This window comes from Balaenoptera musculus, chromosome 7, assembly GCF_009873245.2.
Source record: "Balaenoptera musculus isolate JJ_BM4_2016_0621 chromosome 7, mBalMus1.pri.v3, whole genome shotgun sequence".
Taxonomy (NCBI): domain Eukaryota; kingdom Metazoa; phylum Chordata; class Mammalia; order Artiodactyla; family Balaenopteridae; genus Balaenoptera; species Balaenoptera musculus.
The window spans coordinates 53,980,415-54,005,686 of record NC_045791.1 but is presented as its reverse complement, the minus strand read 5'-3'; the positions used below and the strand labels follow the sequence as shown (position 1 = coordinate 54,005,686).

Here is a 25,272-nt window from a genome sequence, read left to right as displayed (position 1 = left end):
AGTAGGCTGTCTTTTCGTCTTGTTTATGGTTTCCTTTGCTGTGCAAAAGCTTTGAGGTTTCATTAGGTCCCATTTGTTTATTTTTGTTTTTATTTCCATTACTCTAGGAGGTGGATCAAAAAAGATCTTGCTGTGATTTATCTCAAAGAGTGTTCTTCCTATGTTTTCCTCTAAGAGTTTTATAGTGTTCGGTCTTACATTTAGGTCTCTAATCCATTTTGAGTTTATTTTTGTGTATGGTGTTAGGGAGTGTTCTAATTTCATTCTTTTACATGTAGCTGTCCAGTTTTCCCAGCACCACTTATTGAAGAGACTGTCTTTTCTCTACTGTATATCCTTACCTCCTTTGTCATAGATTAGTTGACCATAGGTGTGTGGGTTTACCTCTGGGCTTTCTATCTTGTTCCATTGATCTATGTTTCTGTTTTTGTGCCACTACCATATTGTCATGATTACTGTAGCTTCGTAGTATAGGCTGAAGTCAGGGAGTCTGATTCCTCCAGCTCTGTTTTTTTCCCTCAAGACTGCTTTGGCTATTCGGGGTCTTTTGTGTCTCCATACAAATTTTAAGATATTTTGTTCTAGTTCCGTAAAAAATGCCATTGGTGATTTGATAGGGATTGCATTGAATCTGTAGATTGCTTTGGGTAGTACTCATTTTCACAATATTGATTCTTCCAATCCAAGAACATCGTATATCTCTCCATCTGTTGGTATCATCTTTAATTTCTTTCATCAGTGTCTTATAGTTTTCTGCATACAGGTCTTTTGTCTCCCTAGGTAGGTTTATTCCTAGGTATTTTATTCTTTTTTGTTGCAGTGGTAAATGGGAGTGTTTCCTTAACTTCTCTTTCAGATTTTCATCATTAGTGTATAGGAATGTAAGAGATTTCTGCGCATTAATTGTGTATCCTGCAACTTTACCAAATTCATTGATTAGCTCTAGTAGTTTTCTGGTGGCATCTTCAGGATTCTCTATGTATAGTATCATGTCATCTGCAAACAGTGACAGTTTTACTTTTTCTTTTCCAATTTGTATTCCTTTATTTCTTTTTCTTCTCTGATTGCTGTGGCTAGGACTTCCAAAACTATGTTGAATAATAGTGGTGAGAGTGGACATCCTTGTCTTGTTCCTGATCTTAGAGGAAATGCTTTCAGTTTTTCACCACTGAGTATGCTGTTTGCTGTGGGTTTGTCGTATACTGCCTTTATTATGTTGAGGTAGGTTCCCTCTATGCCCACTTTCTGGAGAGTTTTTATCATAAATCGGTGTTGAATTTTGTCAAAAGCTTTTTCTGCATCTATTGAGATGATCATATGGTTTGTCTTCTTCAATTTGTTAATATGGTGTATCACATTGATTGATTTGCATATATTGAAGAATCCTAGCATCCTTGGGATAAATCCCACTTGACGGTGGTGTATGATCCTTTTAATGTGCTGTTGGATTCTGTTTGCTAGTATTTTGTTGAGGATTTTTGCATCTATATTCATCAGTGATATTGGTCTGTAATTTTCTTTTTTTGTAGTATCTTTGTCTGGTTTAGGTGTCAGGGTGATGGCGGCCTTGTAGAATGAGTTTGGGAGTGTTCCTTCCTCTGCAATTTTTTGGAAGAGTTTGAGAAGGATGGGTGCTAGTTGTTCTCTAAATGTTTGATAGAATTCACCTGTGAAGCCATCTGGTCCTGGACTTCTGTTTGTTGGAAGATTTTTAATCACAGTTTCAATTTCATTACTTGTGATTGGTCTGTTCATATTTTCTATTTCTTCCTGGTTCAGTCTTGGGAGGTTATACCTTTCTAAGAATTTGTCCATTTCCTTCAGGTTGTCCATTTTATTGGCATAGAGTTGCTTGTAGTAGTCTCTTAGGATGCTTTGTATTTCTGTGGTGTCTGTTGTAACTTCTCCTTTTTCATTTTTAATTTTATTGATTTGAGTCCTCTCCCTCTTTTTCTTGATGAGTCTGGCTAATGGTTTATCAATTTTGTTTATTTCCTCAAAGAACGAGCTTTTAGTTTTATTGATCTTTGCTATTGTCTTCTTTGTTTCTGTTTCATTTATTTCCACTCTGATCTTTATGATTTCTTTCCTTCTGCTAACTTTGGGTTTTGTTTGTTCTTCTTTCTCTAGTTCCTTTAGGTGTAAGGTTAGATTGTTTGAGATTTTTCTTGTTTCTTGAGGTAGGCTTGTATAGCTATAAAATTCCCTCTTAGAACTGCTTTCGCTGCATCCCATAGGTTGTGGATCGTCGTGTATTCATTGTCATTTGTCTCTAGGTATTTTTTGATTTCCTCTTTGATTTCTTCAGTGATCTCTTGGTTATTTAGTAACGTATTGTTTAGCCTCCATGTGTCTGTGTTTTTTACGTTTTTTTCCCTGTAATTCATTTCTAATCTCATAGCGTTGTGGTCAGAAAAGACGCTTGATATGATTCCAATTTTCTTAAGTTTACTGAGGCTTGATTTGTGACCCAAGATGTGATCTATCCTGGAGAATGTTCCATGTACACTTGAGAAGAAAGTGTAATCTGCTGTTTTTGGATGGAATGTCCTATAAATATCAATTAAATCCATCTGGTCTATCGTGTCATTTAAAGCTTCTGTTTCCTTACTTATTTTCATTTTGGATGATCTGTCCATTGGTGTAAGTGAGGTGTTAAAGTCCCCCACTATTATTGTGTTACTGTCGATTTCCTCTTTTAGAGCTGTTAGCAGTTGCCTTATGTATTGAGGTGCTCCTATGTTGGGTGCATATATATTTATAATTGTTATATCTTCTTCTTGGATTGATCCCTTGATCGTTATGTAGTGTCCTTCCTTGTCTCTTGTAACATTCTTTATTTTAAAGTCTATTTTATCTGATATGAGTATTGCTACTCCACCTTTCTTTTGATTTTCATTTGCATGGAATATCTTTTTCCATTCCCTCACTTTCAGTCTGTATGTGTCCCTAGGTCTGAAGTGGGTGTCTTGTAGACAGCATATATATGGGTCTTGTTTTTGTATCCATTCAGCAAGCCTGTGTCTCTTGGTTGGAGCATTTAATCCATTCACGTTTAAGGTAATTATCGATATGTATGTTCCTATGACCATTTTCTTAATTGTTTTGGGTTTGTTTTTGTAAGTCTGAAGGTAACTTTGGATAGGACATTTCTGGATAAACTTCTGGATAAACTCTTAGAAAAATGGTCTATCATTGGCCTCTTGAATATAGCCATTGGCTTCTGTACTAAGAATAATAAATATTAATGTGGAACAAATTAATCAATTAAGACAAAAATTTCCAACAGGAAAACAAATACATTTTACATTTTAAAATGCATGCTTTGCAAAATGTCCTAAGCCATAATTTTGATAACACAGTAACTCCCAGTTGGGAAAGGTAAGATAATTACCATGAGAAAAAGAGTTCTTTATCCTACACTGTGAAATGGAAATCATGCACTCAATTGACTTTTGTAGGTCTTCTGCATGTAGGTGTATTTGTCTGGAAATTTTAAAAGATTTTTTTTTCTGCCTCAAACAACCTAGTAAGCTAAAGCTACAATAAATACAATCTTAGTACCAATACAGGACAAGAGCATTCAAATGATTTTGATACTCTTTAGGGACTCAGAAACCTCAGAACAGCAATATAGTGGGTCTATGTTATGCAAAATTCCTATAATAGCAAAAACCTATTAATGTTCTCAAGAATTAAGCCTTTACAAAGCTCATCAAAACAAAAATGATCAAAGACCTAAAAGGTATATCATATAAAGTATGAAAACAAGGCAGAAAAGTAGCATACTACATTAGACATCAAACTCATTTCACATCTGGCTCATAAACCAGGTTCCCCAAACCCAGCCATCTATTTTTTTTTTAAACCAAGTTGCTCTGATGCAGATGATGTTTTCAATTAGATATGAAAAGTGCATATCTTAAAAGGCCAAAGAAATAAGTAGTGTAATATATTAAACTTTTAAAATTTGATTGCACTTATATTTTTCTTTCTTCCCCTTTCTGTATTTTTCTAATTTTCTAGAGTGTGCCTAAGAAGAAAAAAACCCAAATTTTAATGCCTTACTATTACTGGAGGTATAATAAGCTGATGGAGGCTTAAGCATACTTTAGAAACGTGGCATTTCTACCTCTGGGTCGTGGTTTTTTATTCAAAGTAATTTGAAAGGCTTTAGAAATACTTGAAACATCTGCAGGTACAATGAGAAGGAATCAAATGTTATTGTGTTCTTTTATTGACTAGAAACTTAAAACTGTGGACATAATTTTTGGGGAGAAATAAGATGAGGATTCTAGCTCACCCTCAGGACAGATTTTCAGTATCTCTTCAAGAAAGGAGAAACGTTCGGCTGCATATCACAAAGCTCTAACAGCCCCTTGATTAAAGTGTTCAGCCAGACTGGGGTTAATCATTATAAGATTTGGTGATTAACAGGCTGTTTTCAGAGAAAGTACCAAGTATCTTGTTCCCATCTGTTTCAATTACATGAGGCTCCAGATTCTGGAAGGGTTGGGTTTGCAGCCATGAAACAGAAACAGCCTAAGTGTAGGAAGGTAGTCACTATCTGAGGTAGTGGTGCTACACCCCTCTCTGGGCACCCACTCAAGATAACAACACTCCACTGCTTCCCTATTTTCTTGTCTCTACCTCTATCTGGCATTGGAAACACTACAAATCTCTGTTTTGTGCAGCTTAAAAATTAAAGAAATGACAGGCTGCATTTTAAAGTAAACCTCCTTTCCAAATAAAGAGTAAACTTTTAATATGTTAGTGTCTTACTGCTTAAAATCTGAAAAATTTTGAGAACCAAAAATTTCATTCTGAAATTTCATTCTGAACACAGTGGGGTTCTCTCCAGAATGCAGATGAGGGTGTAGTACCACGAATGGGGAGGAAGGTGAAGGAAACAGCTTCAGATGTTCATGTTTTGGCTAGAAGTGAGGGAAACACTTCTCCATGCGATTTAATCTTTGTATTAAAGTATCTTATTTCAAAACTTTGCACGTAAAATGCCCTGGATGATTCACTACACCTGAAAACACCATAAATAAATGGTCTGTTATCAGTTGCTAACACCGTTGTTTTTTCTGACTTATTCTATCATTAGGAGTTTATACCTCGGTGATCTTACTGTATCTTTAAAGAAGGAACATGTGGGACTCTTTATGAAGATACAGAGCAGAGAAAACTCTAAGACTACATAGTTCATATAAAAACTGTTCTCAGGATATAAAAGCACACACAAACTGGAGTGAAGGACAAGATAGTGAAAGTGGTTTTCCTGTCTGATTTGGGTTGTCGGGTAGGGGAAGTTGTTCCCTTCTTTCCTCATCTCATATGTTTAAGGTGCTTCAGAATAGGATTCCAGAAAAGAAGAGGAAGAAGGAAGGTTTGCGAATTCATCCTATAAGGGACTATTCTGGTCTCAGGAGAGGATAAGAACAAATATTTATTAAGTGCTATATGCTAAGTGGTTCACATGGTTTATCTTACTGAACACTCACAACAACCCTTTGATCAGGTACTTGTATTATTCCCATTTCCCAGATGAGGAAACTGAGACTACAGAAGGTTAAGTCTCCTGTCTTGGGTCACATGGCTGGCAGGTGGCAGCTTTGGTACCTGAATCCTCTAGTTAACCCCAACGCTATTCTGCCTTCTATGGATAATGTCCTTGTCCTTCTTTCCTCTGGAGTAAGGCTCATTTTTAAAAAGAGCCAATCTGATCACGCTGTTTTTCTATTTAAAACCCTTCAATGGTTTCCCATTCTTCTTGGAACAAATCCAAACTTTTTAACACTATTCAAAAGGCTCTTCATAATTTCACCCCTGCCTACCTCTCCAGCCTCATTTTCCATCCTCTTTCTTCTTGCTCAGAATGTTTTCCAGTCCCTCAAATATGCCAAACTCTTTTGTTTTACAGGTTTTGCCCAATCTGTTCCCTCTGCTTATAACATGTATTCCTCTCCCTTTTCCTGATGTCCTCATCCTTCAAGTCTCAGCAAAATGTACCAGGCTCTATCATATGCTGCTAGAGCTGCAATGTCCAATATGGTAGTCACTAGCCAGATGTGACCATGGAGCACTTGAAATGTGGCTAGTCTGAATTGAGATGTGGGAAGTACATGCTGGACTCTGAAGGTGAAGTACAAGAATAAAAAAAGTACAATATATTGGTAATAATGTATTATATTGGTAATATGTTGAAATGGGAATATTTTAGATATATTGGGCTAAATAAATTATTAAAATTAATCTTACCTTTTTCTTTTTACTTTTTAAAATGTAGAAAATTTTAGAATTACATATGTGACTCATATGTCTATGGGGCAGTGCCGCTTTAGGGCATCCTGCACTTCCTTTAGTAGCACATGGTACAGTTGTAATTACTAGTTTACTATCTGACATTTTTACCAGACTATAAGGTCTAACAGGGAGGGCCATGTTTATTTTATTCCCCCCGGTGCCCCAGTGCTGACCTCAGCAGCTGGCATAGCGTACTTAAATTGAACTGTCGAAATAACGAAGGCTAAAAAAAAGGAGGGACCAGTTGGAAAAAGGAAAGTAGCAAAAATACTATCTTCTTTAGCACAAAATGTGAATGTGATCCTTAAATCTTGACGTTAGAAAGAGAGAAAGAAGATGGTGGTTATGAGTTTGGGCTAACAGAATTAAAAAATATATTAGAGATATAAATGAGGCAAATTAACCTGTTTATGATCATAAGAATAAAACATTTGTTGAATGCACACTGTGTGCCAGGTACCATGCTGTGAAAACTTTATATGCATGTTCTAATTTAATCCTCACAACAAACTTAGGAGGTAGGTTCTATTGTTATCAATCTATTTTTTAGATGATGAACCTGAGTCTTAGAGAGGTTAAGTAAATTGCTCAAGGCCACATAACTAGGATGTGGCAGAGCCAGCATCTGAACTCAAGTAGTCTGGTTCCAGCCTCCTTGTCTGTTTACTCCTCTGGTATATTTCCATAATACAGCTTCCACAGGCATATAAAGAGAAATCTCTGCCCGTAAACACAGGTTCTACCCTAGCTCTCCTAATCCTTTATTTTTCATAAGCCTCAATAATGCTTATAACCAAAAAAGCATTTTGTCAAGTGCTTATTCTTGTCAGACAAGGCAATAAGAACTTTCCATGGATTATTTACTTTCCACAATAACTTCATGAGGTGGACACTTTTCTTTATTGTAAAGAAAATAAAACTAAAGAACAGAGAAGTCAGAAACAACCAAAATATGCAACACTATACAAATGGTTAAAAATAAGTGATGATATATCAGAATTGGGGGATATTTTGTAGCCATTACAAATAATGTTTCATGGAAGAGTTAAAATATGTGGTAAAAATGATTATACTAAAAACCTAATAGCAAGGACGTCCTTTCTCACTCCTACTCAACATCATAGTGGGAATCCTAGTTAGTGCAATAAGAAAAATAAATAAAAGGTACTCAGGTTGGAGAGAAAGAAATAAAACAGTCTTTATTTGCAGACAGCATGATTGTTCTATGCAGAAAATCACAAAGAATCTACAAAAGAACTCCTAGAACTAATAAGTGAGTATAGCAAGATCATAGGATATAAGGTCATAAATAAATAACAATTGCTTTTCTAGATACCAGTAATAAACAATTGGAATTTAAAATGTAAAAAAAAATACCTCTTAAAATAGTGACAAAAGAAAATTGAAGTACTTAGGCATAAATCTAATACAATATGTACAGGATATGTATGCAGAAAACTACAAAACATGAGTGAAAGAAATCAAAGAAGATCTAAATAAGTGGAGAAATATTCCATGTTCATGGATTGGAAGAAGAAATAGATTCTTTGAGCAGACCAATCAGTAGAAGTGAAATGGAATCTATAAAAAAACCAAAACCTCCCTGCACACAAAAGTCCAGAACCAGATGGTTTCACTGGTTTCACTGTATGCTACCAAACATACAAAGAAGAACTTATACCAATCCTTCTCAAACTCTTCCAAAAGACTGAAGAAGAGGGAACACTCCCAAAGTCATTCTACAAAGCCACCATTACCCTGATACCAAAACCAGACAAAGATACTACCAAAAAAAGAAAAATCCTCAACAAAATATTAGCAAACTGAATCCAACAACACACAGAGGGATCATACACCATGATCAGGTTGGATTCATCACAGGGTCACAGGATGGTTCAACATACATAAGTCAATTACCTCACGTCAACAAAAGAAAAGACAAAAATGGCACGATCATCTCAATAAATGCAGAAAAACCATTTGATAAAATTCAACATCCACTTATGATAAAAACTCTCACCAAAATAGGTATAGAGGGAACACATCTCAATATAATAAAAGTTATTTATGACAAACCCATAGCCAGCCAGCATAATACTCAGCAGTGAAAAGCTGTAAGCTTTCCCACTAAAATCTGGAACAAGACAAGGATGCCTACTCTCAACACGTCTATTCAACATAGTTTTGAAGTCCTAGCCACAGCAATCAGACAAGAAAAAGCAAGAAAAGGCATACAAATTGGAAGGGAAGAGGTAAAATTGTCATTATATGCAGATGACATGATACTCTATATAGAAAACCCTAAAAACTCCACACAAAAACTATTAGAAGTGATATATGAATTCAGCAAGGTAGCAGGAGAGAAGATTAACATACAGAAATCAGTTGCATTTCTTTACACTAATAATGAAATATGAGAAAGAGAAAGTAAAAAAAAAATCCTTTTTAAAATCACGTCAAACAGATGTAGAGAACAAACATATGGACACCAAGGGGGGGAAAGTGGCAGGGTGGTGGTGGTGGTGGTGTGATGAATTGGGAGATTGGGATTGACATGTATACACTAATATATATAAAATGGATAACTAATAAGGACCTGCTGTATAAAAAAAATAAATAAAATAAAATACAAAAATTCAAAAAAAAAATCACATCAACAAAATACCTAGGAATAAACCTGACCAAGGAGGTGAAAGAATTATATGCTGAAAACTATAAAACATTGATAAAGGAAACTGAGGATGATTCAAAGAAATGGAAAGATATTCCATGCTCTTGGGTGGAAGAATTAATATTGTTAAAATGGCCATACTATCCAAAGCAATCTACAGATTTAATGCAATGCCTATCAAATTACCCATAGAATTTTTCACAGAACTAGAACAAATAATCCTAAAATTTATATGAAACCACAGAAGACCCAGAATTGCCAAAGCAATCCTGAGGAAAAAGAACCAAGCTGGAGACATAACCCTCCCAGACTTCAGAAAATACTACAAAACTACAGTAATGAAAACAGCATGGTACTGGCACAAAAACAGACATATGGATCAATGGAACAGAATACAGGGCGTAGAAATAAACCCACACACCCATGGTCAATTAATCTTTGACAAAGAAGACAAGAATATACAATGGAGAAAAGATAGTCTCTTCAGCAAGTGGTGTTGGGAAAGCTGGACAGCCACATATAAATCAATGAAGTTAGAACACTCCCTCATACCAAACACAAAAATAAACTCAAAATGGCTTAAAAACTTAAATATAAGACATGACACCATAAAACTCCTAGAAGAGAACATAGGCAAAACATTCTCTGACATAAATTGTAGCAATGTTTTCTTAAGGTCAGTCTCCCAAAGTAAAAGAAATAAAAGCAAAAATAAACAAAGAGGACCTAATCAAACTTATAAGCTTTTGCACAGCAAAGGAAATTGTAAACAAAATGAAGACAACCTATGGACTGGGAGAAAATATTTGCTAACAATGCAACCAAGAAGGGCTTAATTTCCAAAATACACAAACAGCTCAAACAACTCAATACCAAAAAACAAATAACCCAATCAAAAAATGGGCAGAAGACCTAAATAGACATTTCTCCAAACAAGGCATACAGGTGGACAAGAGGCACATGAAAAGATGCTCATCATCGCTAATTATTAGAGAAATGTAAATCAAAAACTTCAATAAGGTATCACCTCACACTGGTCAGAATGGCAACAATCAAAAAGTCTACAAATAATAAATGCTGAGAGGGTGTGGAGAAAAGGGAACCCTCCTACACTGTTGGTGGGAATGTAAATTGCTGCTGCCACTATGGAGAACAGTATGGAGGTTCCTTAAAAAGCTAAAAATAGAGCTACCATATGATCCAGCAACCCCACTCTTGGGCAGGTATCTGGAAAAGATGAAAACTCTAATCAGAAAAGATACATGCACCCCAATGTTCATAGCAGCACTATTTACAATAGCCAAGACATGGAAGCAACCTAAATGTCCATCAACAGATGAATGGATAAAGCAGATGTGGTACCTATATAAAATGGAATATTACTCAGCCATAAAATTAAATGAAATTATGTCATTTGCAACAACATGGATGGACCTAGAGATTATCATACTAAGTGAAGTAAGTCATACAAGGACAAATATCATATGATATCACTTATTTGTGGAATCTAAAAAAGGATACAAATGACCTTATCTACAAAACAGAAACAGACTCTCAGACATAGAAAACAATCCTATGATTACCAAAAGGGAAGGGGGATGGGATAAGTCAGGAGTTAGGGATTAACAGATACAAACTACTATATATTTAATATATAAACAACAAGGACCTATTGTATAGCACAGGGAACTATATTCAATAACTTGTAATAACCTATAATGGAAAAGAATATATGTGTACATATGTACATATAGATACATACATATATATCTAACTGAATTACTTTACTGTACACTTGAAACTAACACATTATTGAAAAAGCTTGAAAAAATAAAATGGGCAAAAGATCTTAACAGATGCCTCAAAAAGGAAGATATACAGATGGCAAACAGCATATGAAGAGTTTCTCAACATCATCTGTCAGTAGGAAAAGGAAAATCAAAACAAGAGTGAGATACCACTACATTCCTATATTAGAATGGCTAAAATACAGAAAACAGACAATACCAATTGCTGGTGAAGATGCAGAGCAAAGTAACTATCACTCACTGTTAGTGGGGATGCAAAATGTTATAGCTACTTTGGAAGACAGTTTGGCAGTTTCTTACAAAGCTAAATGTAGTCTGACAGTACAATCCAGCAATTGCACTCCTAAGTATTTACCCAACTGATTTGAAAATTTATGTTCACACAAAATCTGCTCACAAATGTTTATAACAGTTTTATTTATAACTGCCAAGAAATGGAAGCAACGAAGATGTCCTTCAATAGGAGAATAAACAAACTGTGGTACGTCTATACAATGGAATGCTATGCAGTGATAAAACAAATGCTCAAGCCATGCAAAACACTGAATCTTAAATGTACATTTCTAAGTGAAAGAAGCCAGTCTACATACTATAACATGCTATTTATTTGACTTCCTGAAAAAGGCAGAATTATAGAGAGAATAAACAAATCAGTGGTTGCCAGGACTTCAGATAAGGATGGATAGGTGAAACACAGAAAAATTTTTAGGACAGTGAAACTGTTCTGCGATACTGTAAAGGTACAGTATCACATGATACTGTACATGTACATGATATTATGCATTTGTCAAAATGCATAGAACTTAGCACCAGGAGTGCAAGTTAACATATGAAGATTAAAACTATGATTTAGGAGGTTAGGGATCCCAGGATGAAATGCAGACTGTGACAAAAGAATTTGACTGTATTACAAATGTATGAAATAACCTCCCTGAAGGGAGTAGGGTGAGGGAGGTAGGGAAGGTGCTGACTTAGATAGTTTTAGAAATGAGCAGTCTGTAAGACTAAAGGCAAAACACTATACATAAGCACTCCATTCTAATTGATAAAGTTTGTTTCTCATAGGGGTACAGGTAATCAAAACCACTACACATATATGCTGGAATTAGACACTTAAATAGATGACAGATGGTACAAGTCAAATTTCTCAATGTTAGAGTGAGGAGTTTCAAACAAGCAAGAAGAAAAGGATAGAATGATTCATTTGGTAATGGATTACAGTTAGAGAAATCGGTATGAACTCATACTTGGCTAAATATAGGTACAGATAGGTGTATGTATATATATGTATTTATAGATATGCATTATGCACGAGTTAGTATACCCACATCTATTTCCTTGCTCTTTTAGCTGAGAGGGCTTAGAAGCAATAACATCCCAGTAGTAACAAGCACCCAGATCTTGGTTTCTAATACCAAGATCTTCAATAAAAGGAACCAAGGATCCTTGACAAAACGGCTACTGCTAAGATGGGGACAGGGAATATACAAGCATCTAGTTGTGTCAAAAAATGTCCAAAAATATAAACCAAAACAAAATACGATTATGGAATACGTCAAAGAAACACAGGAGCCAACTTAAAGAGCTACCAGTGGCCAATGCTGGAACAACTTGACTAAGAAAATAAATATAGTAATATTGGGTTATAACCCAAAATATAAAATAAATACCTATAAGTCTATGCTGATAGGAAAAACGGTTGAATAAATAAATAAATAAATAAATAAATGTGGTAGAAGAGACAATCCCCCATAAGAAGAATTTCAAATGATTTATGTAGATATCTGCTATCAAGGAGGTAGAGCATAACTCCCTTCTCAAGTGTGGGCTGTGCATAGTGACTTCCTCTCAAAGAGTTCAGTCTGGAAAGGGGATGACTTTACAGTGGAGAAACTTGGAAAATACTACCTTAACCAAATAATCAAAGTCAATGTTAACAATGATAAATCACCTTGATAGTATATATTCTTGATATGGTGTGATGAAAATGGTACATCTGTTGTCTTTCCCAGAAAACCTATAATCTGAGTCTGATCTTGAAAAAATATCAGACAAATCACAAGTGAGGAACATTCTCCTAAATACCTGACCAGTCTCCCTCAAATTTGTCACTTCATCAACAACAAGGAAAGTCTGAGAAACTGGAACAACCAAAGGAGTCTAAGGAGACAGGACCACTAAATATGAAGTGATATCCTGGAAGGGGTGCAGGAACAGAAAAAGGATACTATGTAAAAACAAAGGAAGTCTGAATAAACAATAGACTTTCATTACTAATAATGTATCAATATTGGCTCATAAAAATGCTAAAAGATAAAAATTGTCAATTCATAATTCTCTATCCTTTAAAATATCCTTTAGGAATGAAGGTAAAAGAAAGACATTCTCAAACGAAGAAAAACGTTGGTGAATTTGTAGCCAGCAGACCTGTTTTACGAGAATTTCTAGAGGAAGTTCTTCAGTCAGAGAGGAAATGATACCAGTCAGAAACTTAGAACATCAGAAATGAAGGAAGAACAACAGCAATGTAACCAAAAATAATTCCAAAAATGGGAAGGGGATGAAGTGAAAACTAACTTTAAAAGATATAGATAGCTGTTTGGAAAAAAAAATTATTGCAGAGGAAATTCATTCTCCAATATGGTTGGGACAATATTAAAGTCCTTTAAAAAACTTCACTGAAAAAGGTAGGATATGAAACTATATATACACTGTAAACTAAAATTTGTTTCTATGTATTAAATATAGAAACACTCAGAGCTCTGGGTGGTGGCATTTTAGGAGATTTTAAAAAACAGTTTTATGTTTCCAAATATTCAACATAAGTACTATTATATTTATTATCAGGGAAAGATAACCATGATTTTAAAAATCCACTGTCTTGCTGGACTTCATCTTAGACTCTTGGCATAAACATTTCCCTTTAGGCACACAATATAAGCTTCAATGACTCATCTGAATGTAAATTTGGCTCACAGACTTTAAACCAAATAGATAAAAAAGAAGAATTCCTGTAATATCCCAGGACACATAGGATTGCTGCTATCATCTAGTGGTTCAGAACCCACATCTAAGTATCTCAAAAGACTTAACAAGATCAAATCTTGTTAATTTCCACATCATACATGTTAAGAAGACAGTGAAAAAGAAATTATGATTCTGATTGAATGGAATGCATGTAGTTTTTAAAGCACAATGCTTAGTGCAGTCAAAGCTGTTGCAAAATGTGAGGTCAACATTATTCTCCTAACTGCTTCTGTCCTATTTCTTCATAAACAAGGGATGAAGACTAACCCCCAAATGTGATATTGATTGCATTATGCTGTTATCTGAGTACACCCGAGGAAGGGGACTGATTTTTTAGAAGTCAGCTGAATGTGCGTCACTGGGGAGGAATAGTGAACAGCTACTATTTCCTGTCCTGCCTTCTTCCAGGGCCAGACCTCCCCACTGTCAGAGCTGAGCCCACAGTGGTATCTCACCCACACTGACTCAGAATTGGGGTACAGGGACCACAGGACCTACACTAGATCAGTCCATATCCTTCCCCAAGGTTTTCTAACAGTAGCTGCTGGGGAAAAACCAGGAATAGTTGGTGACCATGTTTCCAGGCTTGCGGAGAGGTGGAAGTAGAGCCCTTGGCCTCTATTAGTCCAAGGCCAGCTCCACACCTGCTCTTCCTGTGGACTTTGCTTTTGAAATGGCTTAAAATGGGTTTCTGCCACCTGTATCCTCCACAGTTTGGAGTTATATAGTAACTTAGTAACTGCATTCTTTTGAATCAGGAAAACATCAGGGGTGGTGAATAATGAAACTTTCTTTTTTCAGAAATCCTTTGGGTTCAAGTGACCTGGCTCTTACAATGTGTGAGGTATTTTGGCACTTAACTCGAGTCTCTCTCAGTACCACATTCTGATATAATTATCCGTTTAACCAGTCTCTGTCCTAGGCTGTTTAAGCTGTTAGGCTGTTTGCTCTTTGAAGTCAAGAATTCGTTTTATTCGACTTTGTAGCTCCAGAACCAAAGTTTGTATCTGTGTGGCACATAGTGGGCACTTGATACATGTCAGTTGATTTTAAAAGAATTAAATATAATCATTTTTCCCCTACTATGGAATTACTTCACTCCTTCAAACTTAATTGGAAATTTGTGGCTAGGCTGGAAAAATTAATTTATTTAAGAAAAAGGGGGTTATTAACCCATTTAGTAGCATAAGAAACTATAAAGAGAATGATTAAACTAATTAAGAAAAATTGTTTCAAGCAGGTCATAGCCATTTAAATCATATGGAAATAATTTGTGGGCTAAGTTACAAATAATATGCCTCTACCTATTCATCCTAGGTCCCTGAGGATGTCTATTAAGTCACACTTTATTAGCTTGATTCATTTACTATTTCTACTTGAAATATTCCATAAATCAACTTTTCATTAACCTTTTATTTGAAAGGTGATACCTGCAGTTATACACAAAATTTGCTCACAAACATAAATTCTCTTAAAATCTACAAAATATAACAGAAGGGGGGAGCCAAACCTAATAAAATTCTTGCTTATTTTTGTCTTATTTTTAATTCTTTCAGAAACATTCTAATTTTATTCATGCCCCAGGCATATACTACTCAGTATAAATACCTAAAATCAAATCTCATTACCACTCTCTAATCTAATGTTTATTATCATTAACTATTGACTGGACAGGGGTACAGTACAAAAGCCTACTCATACCTCATTCCTGGATACTGTCTAGTATAACGACCTTCAAACTAGGTGTCCAAATTCACTTCATCCTGTCTTCCCTTTCTTAGCTGTTGGAGCTGCATCCTTCTGCGTGATTGGGCCAAGAACCCTTAAGTCGTCCTTGACTTCTCTCCTTCTCTCTCACCTCACATTTAATTCATCAGAAGATCCTATGACTCCATTTTCAAAATCCACCCAGAATGTAACACTTTCCACAACCTCCAATGTGACTACAGTATCTCTCTCTCCCCATGAGGCACCACATTAGCTGCTCAGGAGTCAGAGTTTAGTGACATTGCTATGTAAAACTATTTCCATTCTCATCTGCTTATGTATGTGAACAAGCTTTTCCAGTGCTTACATATCTAAAAACCAAGAAGTGGAGGACTGATGTTAACCCCCTGCTGCCTATAGATAACAAATTCATTTTTAAAAAGCACCCAAGTCATTCAATGATGCTTTTACAGTTATAATTTAATATTTAATAATTATTTCTAAATATATATAAAATATTTATTTTGTTTTGACAATTGTATACTACTACTAACTGTCATTCAATTCAGAAGAAAAATTTTAAAGGCAACTTACGGTCATTAGAAATTTTAAAACATTAAGGTTTAAATATATACTTATTTTTGATACATAAAAGTGTAAGAGTGTGATCAATAAGACACTTTCAATCATAAAAATACATTACAACTTGGAGGTGCCACATTAACCCTGGGCAGCTCACATTTGGACACTTAACACGAAGGAAGATTATCTTCCGTTTTATTTAAGACACTTATGTTTGGGTCTTTGTTACTGTAGCTAAATCTGTATATTGACTAATACACTGTCATAATTTAAAAGTAATCAGGTGACAAAGATTCATTACAATAGGATAAAATTCTATGTGGTAAATAGAATGGGAATATAGTTTAAAGGAGAAAAAGAAATAATGTAACATTGCCAACTGTTACAGAAGAGCTTATTCATATATTTTTTAAATGATGAGTAACAAAATATTTCCCATAATGCCCAACTCTAGGCTAATACACAGTAAGCATTCTATAAAAACTTGCTAGTTAATAGAATCACTTCTTGGGGAAATCTGTTTGACTTACAGGATTGGGACTCAATATCTTTCTATGGACTTGCAGATCAGATGCCCCTTCATTTAGTAAAGTGAAATTATCAACAACATATGAGATTGGAAGATATATGAATGGATGAATGAATGAATGAATAAATGAGTTGGATATTTTGGCTAATTCAGAGGTTCCCAAGTGCCAGTCACCTTACAAAAGAAAATAAAATTTACTATTAATATTTCCACTTTCATCCAAACATTTTGCGCCACGTAGCTAAAACTTCAGCTGTAAGGTTAGACATGTAGAAACACTGGAACGGCCACCAGAGGGAGCCCAAGTGTTCTTCTGAACATACCAGACACCAAAAAGAAAACATAAAATATAAAGCTGGGGGAGCAGGGGACTGGTGCGTGTAGGGGAAGGGACCATTACCTGTTTCAGTCAAAAGAATATTTTGTTGAATGACACAGCCATTTTTGCAATATGTTACAAATTCCTTTACTAGGTAGTTGTACATTGCAATGCTTTGAAAATTTAAATAGAAGAATTTGTTAACATAATATTAAAAAAGCTCACATACCCTAAAACTAGAAGGTGCAGGGTGGACTGCCATGATGACATCCATGATTCTCTGCTGGGCCCCCAAACGAGCCAGGCGCCTTCTCCAGCTTACCTCCTTTTCTCTACTCTCTTACAGCTCTTACTCTCTACCCCATCCGTCTTTGTAGTCAACTTTGGGTGTGGTTTCCTCACTTTGTTTGGGATTGGGCTATCAAATTACAGCACCAAATCAGTGCTTGGTGTGACTTGGGAATTGTTCATTCTCTTAGCTGAGCTAAGTTACAAGGACATTAAGATGAACGACTTTTCATTTGGCATCTTGCCGTCTTCCCAGAATTGAGCACTGGACCAAGTCCTAATAGGACGCAAGCTTTTAAAAGGCTTCCCAGACCCAGTCTCCTCCTAAACCAGAACCTACTGGACAGCCTCAGTGATCCCCAGTCTAGGATAATATCCCTGGACTGAGGTTACCAACAAGGGTGTGATCTCCTTTGGAATGAAGCTCCAGGGAAGCTTAATGTAGTGTTTTATGTCTGGGAGCAGTGCAAAATTTGGGAATTTCCCCCCTGCTTTACCTTATTTGATCCCCCAACAATCCTTTTGCTGTGGTTCATTGGGGAAATCACCATTTTATCGATGAGGAAACTGAGGGTCAGAGAGCTAAGACTTGTTCAGTGTTGCTGGCTATTAAGTGTCAGGGACAGAAGCTGATGCACCTCTGGGGACACAGACTATAACAGTGGAAATGTATTGAATCCAGTCATATTAGTATATTCTGAGACAGAAATAAAATTCTCATCTTCCTTTTCTGTCAAATTACAAATAGGTAGAAAGTCGGATGGAAGTGAAATTAACGGCTTAGCACCTGTTTTACGGGGTATTTTCATAGTATGTTTTCCTAAGTTTCTTTTTGATGTCCGGATGGGATAATTTTATCATGTATGCAAATAAATTAGCAGAAACCAGATTAAATTCCACAAGGTTAGGTCCTCTGCTGAATGCTGCTAGATTTAACATGTTGATTCAAGCCTTGACTATGGAATCAAAAGCATTCTTATTAAATTTGGCAATGATACCCAATTGGGTGGGGTGGCTGGCACTTAGGAAAACTGGAAGGAAATTTAAAATAACCTTGACAAATGGAAAAGGAAAACGAGGTCAAAATTCAATAGAAAGCTTTGCAGAGTGATTCATTCAAGAGAAGGGGGAAAAAAACAAAGGAGAACCACAGAAATCAGAGAGCACTGACTGGGCAATTATAGCAGAAAAGGAGCTGGAGATCAGAGTGAACAATAGGCTTCAAAGGCATCAGCTCTAGATCTGTCATTTTTAAAAGGAAGGCATGATATTGGGATGTACAAATAGGGGGAAATTCAAGCTAATTCCCCATCTGCATTCAAAACAGATCAACCTTTAGTTAAAAAAAAAAAAGAAAAAAATGGTGTTTTGTTGGAACCCTGAAATGCCTGATGCTTAGAAGTCAGATTTTGACAACTTTGCAAGGGCTTCTAGCAAGTAGAGTCCAAAATAATGAAAAGTTTTTGATTTTGAAAGGTTTTGAAAAGCTCTGGTACTCTGTTCCTTTGTTCATGCATCGTTCTCCTTTCCCTTCCACCTGGGTAACATCTACGTTCCATCAAGAGTGCAGGGAGGCATTTCCTCCTCCTCCGGGAGGCCTGCTCTGAGCCCCTCCCCTTCTTCTGAGAACCACACGGCCCCATGTGCCTCCTGTAGGGGGTGCCAGCACTGGCGCTTGGCCTGCCTCATCTCACTAATCCTCCTGGCAGGCCCCTCGGCTTCCACCACTATGCCACTACTCCCACACTACTGTTACTCTTACCCTGTAGGTGGGGAAACAGAGGAGTAAAAGGTTAACTAACTTGTCCACCTTCACATGGTTAGTAAGCGGCAGAGCTGGACTTAAGCCCGCAGAGCCTCTAAGGCCACGCGGTCACGCCACGGCCTCCCGACCACACGTGCCACAGCGCTGCAGTGTGCTGGCTTGTGTTCACACGTCTGCTTCCATCCCCCGCTGCGACTCCCTGAAGGTGCTACACTTTATTTTCATGGCTCCACGTGGGGCCTGGGATCCATCAGTACATATGCATTCGATTAAAGGTTTTCAAGCAACTAGACAGCACATTCTATGGGTACTTCTGAATCATTCTTTGACTGAAGGAAAATAGAAAATAAAACAAAGCTGGAGAGAACTTAAACATTTATAAAAACTGGCAATAAGAATTCTGAACAAAGCCTGATCATATTACGAAAAGTTGGTGTTACGATTTTCTTTTCTGGAAATTCTAAAGAACGAAAATGGTTAAATATAAATTTACATATACATCTGCATGTGTCCATATATATGTACATATGGGTGTGTATATGTACATCTATCTATAATGCAATTTTACCTAAAGGTAAAGAGAACAACTATAGAATAGTTTAATATCTATGGACTCAGGGCACTCTGACCCAAATTATTAGAAAAGAATCCAAATCCTAAATGGCATGTAATCACTAGATTAATTTATCCAATCTGAGAACACTACAATTTTCTCTCCTAAACCTAAGATGTATTTTGCAAATCATTTGGTTTCCATTTGTCAAAACAAGGACAATAAACATTCAAATACATCAAACATAAACGATACTATATATTTTATTCTCACAGTCAATCAAGATAACATGCTAGCAGCGCCAAGTTACTGGTGATGAACATAATTGCCTGCAGCACAGAACAAAATATCTCTGAAGACAGCAATGTCCTCTCCCATAACTCTGGAATCAGCAGTGTAGTGTCTTACTGTCACCATGGCATTATGTTCCTGGCCCTGCTGAGAGTGGAACTAATTCTCAGCAGGAATGCCAATATTAAACAGCCTCACCTCAAGGCCGTGCCATTTGTTAAAGTGACAGCAGAGAGAGGCTGCTGGCTAGAGAGACTGGGGAATACCATCTCTTTTATGATTATTATTTTTAACCATTAAACACTACCCAGGTTCTCTGTGATATCTCGCCCACGTCAAATTCTGACTACAGAAAAGATCGAGAACATATTCAAAGCAAGGTTATATGGTGTAACTCAGTGGCAGCCCTAGATCAGCATGGCAGCAATACTCAAAGGCTCTCCTCCTAAAAATGTAGAGACACCGACATTAGAACACTGAATCAGTCACCAAATATAATTTGTAATATTATAAAAATAACTCTAAAATATATTAGCGAACCACCACCCCCAATCAATACACCCCGATAGGTGCCCTTTCATCAAGCAAACTCACAGCTTGCAGGTCCTGTGAACACTGCCGAAGAACATTCAGAGGCAACAAACACGTGGCATAATTGACAACAGAAGATCAGCTGTTCAGAGAGTTCCCTGCACTTACTATTTACTGTGTAGATGAAGGTCAAGTACACATCATCTTAAAAATTCAATCAGAAACAGAAACAGACTTACAGATATAAAAAACAAACTTAAGGTTACCAAAGGGGGAACGTGGCGGGGAAGGATAAATCAGGAGCTTGGGATGAACGTACACACACTACTATATATAAGACAGACAACCAACAAGGACCTACTGTATAGCACAGGGAACTCTACTCAATATTCAGTGATAACCGATATAAGGATCTGAACAAGAATGAATATATGTATATTTGTAACTGAGTCACTTTGCTGTACACCTGAAACTAACACAGCATTGTAAATCAACTATGCTCCAATAAAATTTTAAAAAGAGAGAAAAAAATATTCAATCAGTATGCCACTGCAGAAGCTAGAGAGAGATGGCACAGGCCAGCTCTTATATGAGGAGAGGAAGAGATGGAATAAAAAGCAGAAAGAAATTCAGCAAGGGCCTCTTGCCCCATAAAATGCATAATTCACAAACACAAAAACAAACATTTCTTCAGAGACCAAGAGCTGAAGTTGTCCTTGGCACCTTCGACATTAACAGGCTGTTTTTTTCCCGGGAGGTGGGGCAAAGTCAGTCTTGGCTTGCTGAGCTACACGTTCTAATAGGCTAGCTAAGGAATGAGTATTTACACACTACAAACGCGTAATTTCGGGCCAGCAACACTGCTAAATCTAATCTTCTCTTGGGTGATAAGCAACTTGTCCTTCAAATGAAAACGAGCAGCTCAGGATTTTCTGCCTTCAGCGTTTGGTTGGTTTGCTCTCCTGTGTAGAGCTTCGTACCCTCAGCCAGTCACGTGTGTTGTTTCACTGTGGTGACAGCACTGGTTAAAACATTCTCACCCTAGACCAGAGGGAAATGGCTGCTGGGGTAAAGCTGTGGACTCTGGCCAGGATGTCCCAATCAGCTCTGGACACCTACCAGTCATGTTTTAAAGTAGGATTTTAAAAACTGTGTTCCACCATAAACTGTTGGTTTGAATTCAATTTGAAAGCTGGAGTTGAAAGGTTTTACAGAGTTTTATGGGGTTTTCTAAGTTTTTCTTTTTTAATATTTTAAGGTTCTATAAGGATACACAATTTCCTTTTTCTTCATCTGACCCAGAATCATAGCCAATCTACAATGGTAAAATAAGACGTCATCATTTAATTGGTGGAAAATATTCTAATCTGTTTTCTTTAACCTTGAAAAAGAGCAACAATAGAGATAAATGTTATTATAGTCCCTAAAAATTCCTAAAAGTGCTAACCTATTGAGCCTAGTAATTACTTGCTTATTATTGCTCTCTCCTTAATGAGAATTTTCACAAAGCATGTAAACTATGTCCTTACCATTTGCCATTTAAAACCTTATGTCTTTCTAATAATTCCCCAAAATTATTCTTCATATAAATAACCCATGATTTTTTTTAAAAGTTTGGGAAGATTTAAGTAATCTTCTTAAAAGGAGACCAACCAAATAGCTTTACAAAACCCCCAGGCTTGCTTGTTATTAGCTGCTAGCATCAATTCTTCCAGTGCTTGGGAAACCTCTGGGCTCTGAGTTGATAGTGCTTTATATTGGGACCGTATCCTTGCATATTTCACAAGAAGCTTACTAATCACACTGTCAGCGTTATCACTGCCTAAAAAATGAAGACCTCAAATGACCCTTTTGGAAACAAGATGTTTGTAAATCAGAGAATGGGATTATTTTGATATCTTCCTGAGTCTATTTTCTGGCTCCTTCCATACTGAGGAAGAAACGTATAAACTTCTAAAACTACAAAACTCCTTAGCTACAAAACTCCAAAAGAATGGAGCACGATAAGCAACAAAGTCTATCTACGCAGCAAAATATTATAGACTAGCTCATTCCGTCAAACGGCAACCGTAACATTCAACTAGAAAGCGTTCTTTTCATTGCGATTTTTATGTTCTGTGTTAAACATGGTCAGTCAGGTATGCCACTTATAGGAGACAGAAAAAAAAAATAAAATTTAAACAGATCAAACAGAAGAATCTATAAAACCAACAAGCCCAAACAATTGCAACCCTGACAAAACGGTCTTCTTGCTTTATTGGTTCAATGTTAATTTTTCTAACACTTTTATCCATCATTTTACAGGTTCCAGTATCCTGTGTCATCTAAAGTTGAATGATGTCCCTATGAATTATAATAAGTAGTAGACAAAATAATCCAGCAAGTTAACTGCCAACCTGTTTCTATGGAAGTGCAATTTATGAAAGGAAAGTTCTTTTTATGAAAGGTAAGGCTCGGTCTGGAAATAAAATATAGCTGGCAAGGCAGCTAAAAACACCGTTTACTGACGTTTGCATATTTGATTAAAAGTTAAACATGGTGATTAACAAAATCAGGAGTAGAGCTAGAAGAAAGAATTTATTCTTTCCACAAAGAATCTGTTTGGACACTGAGACAATAGTCTAAGTGCTTTTGTTTTAGTCCACAGGCATATCATTGCTATTCAGAGAAACATAAAGGGAATATAATATTGCCCAGCATGTAGTTAAAGAAGGTAAAGGATAAAAGAAATCATCCTAACACAACTTGTCTCTTTTTTTTTTTAAAGTAAGACATTTCTGTATTGCTTGTTTTTGCTTTTGTTTTTTTTAAATATATTTATTTATTTTACTTATTTATTTTTGGCTGGGTTGGGTCTTCATTGCTGCACACAGGCTTTCTCTAGTTGCGGCGAGTGGGTGCTACTCTTTGTTGCGGTGCGCAGGCTTCTCATTGCAGTAGCTCCTCTTGTGGAGCACGGGCTCTAGGCGTGCGGGCTTCAGTAGTTGCGACACGCGGGCTCAGTAGTTGTGGCTCGCGGGCTCTAGAGCGCAGGCTCAGTAGTTGTGGTGCACGGGCTCAGCTGCTCCACGGCATGTGGGATTGTCCCAGACCAGGGCTCGAACCCATGTCCCCTGCACTGGCAGGCGGATTCTTAACCACTGCACCACCAGGGAAGTCCCCAACTTGTCTCTTATAAAGGAAAAAATTAAATTAACATTAACACCACTTTAAGGCTCTTAGGCTTCTTTTTATCTTTCTAGAGCTTCAACTCTACTCATGAATGTCTTTCATCTCATTCGCTTTATTTTGAATGATGGCATTGGAGAGCTTTCCTAATAGCATGTGGTGACGTTGTATCCACTCTACTTGCTGACAGAGAAAAAGTATGCTTCCTCTTGCTAGTGAGTTTGACGTAGAATGACCCAAACAAATACAAATAAGTATATACTGTGAGTAGTTATTGGGGAGACAGGCTGGCCAGCCCCCTAAATCTCTGAGGGCAAGACACTGTTAAATTCATTGTATCTGACTTTCTGCAAACTTCAAATGCCTCTTTTGTCATGAAGTGAGCTACATGACAGCTGGTAGGCTTTCTGCTTAGAACGTTGTATCCGTCGTTCCACTGTGGGGAGGTCCAACCTAAAGGTCACCGGGTGCCTAAGAGAGACAGAGCATCCTTTTGAAGCTTAGAACATTTGAGACCTCCTGGGGCCTGGCCATTCTGTGTGTGCTCTCCACACCACTGACAGTCCCTTGATGAGGAAGCACCAGGCCCTTTTTTCATCTTTATTTGGCTAATGATCCATGTATTATTTGTTACAGCGTGCTTTGGGACATCCATGCCCAAAATGGTGCCAAGATCGGTTACTTTAGCATCTAAAGCCTATTGTTTTAGACTCTCCATGAACCTGATCATCTACAGCTTTACTCAACATACAAAGATACATTTTTTAAATAGCAAAATACCATTACAAAGGTTCACTGAACAAAGACATTTTAAGGAGGGTTAGTAGACATTTGATCATGTCTAAAACGTCCACTGGACATGTGGTCCACATCAAAAGGTCCCTGAAATTTGGTTGTATCCAAAAAGTTCATAAGCATATTTGGTCCATGACAAATGGTTTTGGACAGGACAAATATCAAGGACCTTTTGGCATGGACCAAATGTCTCTATAGATGCTTTTGGACCAGACCAAATGTCCTTCAAGGTTAAGGAGAGCCATAAAATGTAAAAGGACAGTTACTTTATAAGGGGTAGGGCATTTTTCAGAGGAGAAAAGACAGCTAGAAAATGATACGAGACTTGATAAAATAATAATTATTGCAACAGTCCTCACCTTTACTGAGCTCTATTGTATGACTCTCTATGCTTTTCACAGATTATCTCACTCAGTATTCACGATGGCCTCTTAAGGTAGTCACAACCAACACCCACATTTTAAAAAGAGGCAAGGATGTTTAGAGAAGCCAAGTGGCTTGCGCAAAGTCCCGCAACCAGGAACTGAAGTCCTCTGCTGAACCAAGTCAACGAGGACTTGGTGTGACATTTGAAGTGACATTGCTAGGTCTTGAACCCAAATTTGTAGTGGTGTAGCAGTGGACCAGAATTCCCAACCAGCCCTTTAAAACCAACATTATGAAAACAGGAAGACCTAAAGAAAGCTAGAGTCAGACCTCTGAAAAGGAATACAGAAATAGTCTGAAATTACCACAGACACCGGCCCAAAAGCAGGGAAAGGACAGAAAAGGGAGACAGTTCTGTAACACTGTCACTTGGGTACAGCAATTGAGGAACACGATGACAAGTCGATACAATGGAGAGCCACCAAGCACCACTTCAGATTAATCCCTACACACTTCCACATTAACCCTTCCATGTTGTTGTCTAAATTTAGATTCCAGTTAAT

At 36.9% G+C, this 25,272-nt stretch overlaps 1 protein-coding gene across 4 annotated transcripts in view; it reads right to left on the bottom strand.

The window, feature by feature from the left end:
* RAPGEF4 (Rap guanine nucleotide exchange factor 4) overlaps nt 1-25,272 on the bottom strand; it is a 308,154-nt gene that overhangs the window by 106,339 nt on the left and 176,543 nt on the right. The gene's annotated exons all lie outside the window — the stretch shown is intronic.